Genomic DNA, 5,000 nt, shown 5'->3' with positions numbered 1-5,000 from the left:
AGTGTACTCATTCCGATTACGGGGCCTCGGATGAGTCCCGTATCGTTATTTTTCGTCACTACCTCCCCGTGCCGGGAGTGGGTAATTTGCGCGCCTGCTGCCTTCCTTGGATGTGGTAGCCGTTTCTCAGGCTCCCTCTCCGGAATCGAACCCTGATTCCCCGTTACCCGTTACAACCATGGGTAGGCGCAGAACCTACCATCGACAGTTGATAAGGCAGACATTTGAAAGATGCGTCGCCGGTACGAGGACCGTGCGATCAGCCCAAAGTTATTCAGAGTCACCAAGGCAAACGGACCGGACGAGCCGACCGATTGGTTTTGATCTAATAAAAGCGTCCCTTCCATCTCTGGTCGGGACTCTGTTTGCATGTATTAGCTCTAGAATTACCACAGTTATCCAAGTAACGTGGGTACGATCTAAGGAACCATAACTGATTTAATGAGCCATTCGCGGTTTCACCTTAATGCGGCTTGTACTGAGACATGCATGGCTTAATCTTTGAGACAAGCATATGACTACTGGCAGGATCAACCAGGGAGCTGCGTCAACTAGAGCTGAGCAGCCGGCCGCCCGGGAGTGTGTCCCGGGGGCCCGCGCGAACACGCAAGCGTCCGCTCAATTATTCTGCAAACAGGAGGAGGCTGAGCTCCCCTGCACCATACACCTCGAAACCCTCTCAGGTCCCGGCGGCGCGCAGCGCCGTCCTAAGTACTTGGTCGGGTTCGAGAGAGGCGCAATCGCCCGGGGTTTGGCGAGTAGACGCTTTAGGTGCGACCACCCGTGCTCCCAACTGAGCTTGCCGCTGCCGACAGAGGCCCGGGAGCGTGCTGTCGTGGCATTGCCGGCGGGAGACAACACGCGCCACCTACGGTGACCGGCAGCTCCAACGCCAGCGCCACAGAAGGACAAAAGCCCCACTTGGGTGCCGAAGCGAACTCTCCCAGCACAGCGCACGCGCCAACACGTCCGCACAGCTGCGATACAAACCACCTGCGAGAACCGCAGAGGCGACCGAGCAGCAGACGGCGTCGCGGCGCCGAGCGCCGGGCGGCGGCGCATCCTCAGCGCACACAGTCCTCAATCGGACCAGCACACTGCAGATGTCCACCGCGCTTCGCACCGGGCCCGCGAGGACCTACTTTGGCCGCACGGCGCCGCGTGCAGGGTGCGCCGGCGCGCAGCTGCGCCGCCTGCCGCCTCCGTCGGCCGGCGCGCCTGCCACTGGCCGCCCCCACCAGCCGGCTGTAGCGCGTGCGCCCACGCACCGCGCGGCCAGCACGCCGGGAGGCCCCCCCTCACCGGCCGGGGACGGTCCCACCCAGCCACCGCCGCGTATCGCTTCACACCCAGATGCCATTCACGTTCGTGGGCATGGTGGGTATCGCTGGAACAACCGGTTGGTAGCTCAACCGATCGTCGCCATCACTGATTCACCTCTAGCGAGAACAACCGCACCACAACGGTTTACCAGTTGTTCATTTGCGTAACGTCACCAGCAAACGTAGGCGTCCATCGCCATTTGCAAATTCAACGATTGTTGCATGCCTGTGTCAGGTGTCACGACACACTATGTCTGCCCACATACACGCAACAACATGTGCACGCTTCGCGAACACGTGGAAGGTGGCCCCCGTACGTATGCGATGTCCATTGCGCGAACGACTGTCAACCGGCCTCTGTCGCATGTCGCAGATGTGGAACGCAGTGCACCATGCTATCACGGTGTGTGAGAAGAGACGACTACGTCTGACAACACGCGCCACTACATCAACAGACGGCTCATGCTGATCGCCATCCAGGGCATACCACACTGCAATCCAGCTCTTATAGGGAGACGACACGTAGCTGAGTGCACAACATTTGGACCGCATGGTTCGCCGTTGTTGGCGCAGTCGTTGTACGGTCACATGTACCACGATGTATCATTCAGTACATGAGGACCAATGTGCAGTACAGTGTGTGATTTGGACGTACAACATCAGCGGACAGTTGACACAGGCCGTACCACAGCGTAGGCTAAGTGCTTCGCCATGCGAATGCCAATGAACAACTGCAAATGCCAATGAACAACTGCAAAGGGCATTGAGCATGTACGTCCTGCTGCCATCCACATTACAGTGTATAGCTGCAAGGTGTTTAACATGAAGCGATACACTGGGGACCGGGCAGTGCGAGTAGCAAACTATATTGCGGGGGTTGCAGTTAGGCAACACTACACTAATTTAACGCGTCGTATGACAATTACAGAGCAGGTTAAGGCCCAACGTGTGTTGGGTTAAGGCCCAACGGTGGTTGGGTTAAGGCCCAACGTGTGTTGGGTTAAGGCCCAACGTGTGTTGGGTTAAGGCCCAACGTGTGTTGGGTTAAGGCCCAACGTGTGTTGGGTTAAGGCCCAACGTGTGTTGGGTTAAGGCCCAACGTGTGTTGGGTTAAGGCCCAACGTGTGTTGGGTTAAGGCCCAACGTGTGTTGGGTTAAGGCCCAACGTGTGTTGGGTTAAGGCCCAACGTGTGTTGGGTTAAGGCCCAACGTGTGTTGGGTTAAGGCCCAACGTGTGTTGGGTTAAGGCCCAACGTGTGTTGGGTTAAGGCCCAACGTAGGTTGGGTTAAGGCCCAACATAGGTTGGGTTAAGGCCCAACATAGGTTGGGTTAAGGCCCAACATAGGTTGGGTTAAGGCGCAACATAGGTTGGGTTAAGGCGCAACATAGGTTGGGTTAAGGCGCAACATAGGTTGGGTTAAGGCGCAACATAGGTTGGGTTAAGGCGCAACATAGGTTGGGTTAAGGCGCAACATAGGTTAGGTTAAGGCGCAACATAGGTTAGGTTAAGGCGCAACATAGGTTAGGTTAAGGCGCAACATAGGTTAGGTTAAGGCGCAACATAGGTTAGGTTAAGGCGCAACATAGGTTAGGTTAAGGCGCAACATAGGTTAGGTTAAGGCGCAACATAGGTTAGGTTAAGGCGCAACATAGGTTAGGTTAAGGCGCAACATAGGTTAGGTTAAGGCGCAACATAGGTTAGGTTAAGGCGCAACATAGGTTAGGTTAAGGCGCAACATAGGTTAGGTTAAGGCGCAACATAGGTTAGGTTAAGGCGCAACATAGGTTAGGTTAAGGCGCAACATAGGTTAGGTTAAGGCGCAACATAGGTTAGGTTAAGGCGCAACATAGGTTAGGTTAAGGCGCAACATAGGTTAGGTTAAGGCGCAACATAGGTTAGGTTAAGGCGCAACATAGGTTAGGTTAAAGGCGCAACATAGGTTAGGTTAAGGCGCAACATAGGTTAGGTTAAGGCGCAACATAGGTTAGGTTAAGGCGCAACATAGGTTAGGTTAAGGCGCAACATAGGTTAGGTTAAGGCGCAACATAGGTTAGGTTGAGGCACAATATAGGTTAGGTTGAGGTACCGTATAGGTTAGGTTAAGGTACAGTATAGTTTAGGTTAAGGTACAGTATAGTTTAGGTTAAGGTACAGTATAGTTTAGGTTAAGGTACAGTATAGTTTAGGTTAAGGTACAGTATAGTTTAGGTTAAGGTACAGTATAGTTTAGGTTAAGGTACAGTATAGTTTAGGTTAAGGTACACATTGTTGTATGGAAAGGTGTAATGGGGGGGGGGGGGGGGCGGCCGGTCGGTTTGTTGATTGTGATTATAGTAAGTGGATGCCTGCGGCATCATCTGATTTGCCACGTCAGGATGCACCTTTGGCTCATGACAGGCGGCGCTCCGATTCCATGCTTGTGGCAGACCTGTGTCTTTCATTCCTGCCATTGTTTGTGTGCTGTGAGAGGAGGCAGTATTGTGATGTTGGGTGCACCCCTGTGTAGGACATGTGTGGGTGTTGGTGGCTTAGCTGAGCAATGGTGGTTGTCGGGGGGGTGGGATATTCCGTTTTCTGAGTGGACCTCCCAGTCTGGTTATGACAGTGTGGATTGTCTCATGTGGCGGAGAGGATGCACTGGGTGTTGTTCCATGCTGGTGCTTACATATTGTCTGTGTGCGTGTTACAGGCGGAGAGTAGTGCGTGATAAGAGTGTGTGGCTGCCGTGTGGTTGTGATTGTGAGCAGAGTCTTTCAGCATGTATACGGACAGTTGTATATATTATCTGTATTCTGATGGGTCTATGTATTACTAATCAGCGCCGTGTATACGTTTAATCCGGTTCCAGTCGAAACTGTTGTATCTCTGTACATTAGTGACACGGCGAGCGCGCTATGTAGCTACTCGTCTCGGCAGCTTCCACCGGTGTATGGCAAATGATTATAAGCAATGAGTCGAGTCGTCAATACCGATAGTGTGACGTCACATGTCTGGGGTGGGGGACGCTGCGCCCTTCCGGTGGGTCATGGCCTAGAAAGACGCTCCCCACGCAGGGGGGCTTGGACTGTCATAAACTCTTCCGAGTAATATACTTGCCGTACGTTTTTGCGACTGCGAGTGCAACGCCCACCGGTACCGACATGGATGGAGCGCCTCCTAGCTGACCGCTCAGCATCGGCATTCGTACAGAGAGCAACGCGATCGCGTCTCTAGCTCGTAACTGGTACAGCTCGCAGCTCATGTATAGGGACAGCGGGAATGTCGCATATTGGACATAACTCTTCATGAAACGCAAGTTATAGGGGTGGATTGCACATTGCGACTGCGGGAAAAGTCCGCCGTTCATCCGCTGGAGTTGCGAGTTGGGCGGTTAGGGTGGGGCGCCGGTGGAGTGATTGCCGGTCGACGATTTCGTGCGGCAGAGGCGCTGGCGTTGGGGTGCTGTGGTCGACAGAGGACGCAGGCTTTGTGGGTGGGGTCGAAAGATGGGCACTGTGGGCCCATCGCTGTCTTAGTCGGCTTGGCGTCTCATAGATGGCGGTATCGTCGTTGCAGGACGTCATGCCGCGGGAGACCTACAGATGGCGCTGTGTTTTGTGGTGCGCTCGACATGGCGGACGTAGTGTTGTCAGATTCGCATAGATGGAGGTATTGCATGTGGTTTCGCCGTATTTTC

The 5,000-nt window shown here is 54.0% G+C and overlaps 1 non-coding gene across 1 annotated transcript in view; it reads right to left on the bottom strand.

Moving 5' to 3' along the window:
- LOC126432029 (small subunit ribosomal RNA) overlaps positions 1–541 on the bottom strand; it is a 1,911-nt gene extending 1,370 nt beyond the window's left edge. Inside the window, exon 1 of the ribosomal RNA XR_007577821.1 lies at positions 1–541. This exon is cut by the window's left edge and continues 1,370 nt beyond it. This is a non-coding gene — a ribosomal RNA (small subunit ribosomal RNA).
- Positions 542–5,000: the final 4,459 nt, after the last annotated feature.

The sequence above is a fragment of the Schistocerca serialis genome, unplaced genomic scaffold, assembly GCF_023864345.2.
Source record: "Schistocerca serialis cubense isolate TAMUIC-IGC-003099 unplaced genomic scaffold, iqSchSeri2.2 HiC_scaffold_1119, whole genome shotgun sequence".
Taxonomy (NCBI): domain Eukaryota; kingdom Metazoa; phylum Arthropoda; class Insecta; order Orthoptera; family Acrididae; genus Schistocerca; species Schistocerca serialis.
The sequence above is the reverse complement of the archived record's forward strand: the minus strand, read 5'-3'. Positions and strand labels throughout refer to the sequence as shown.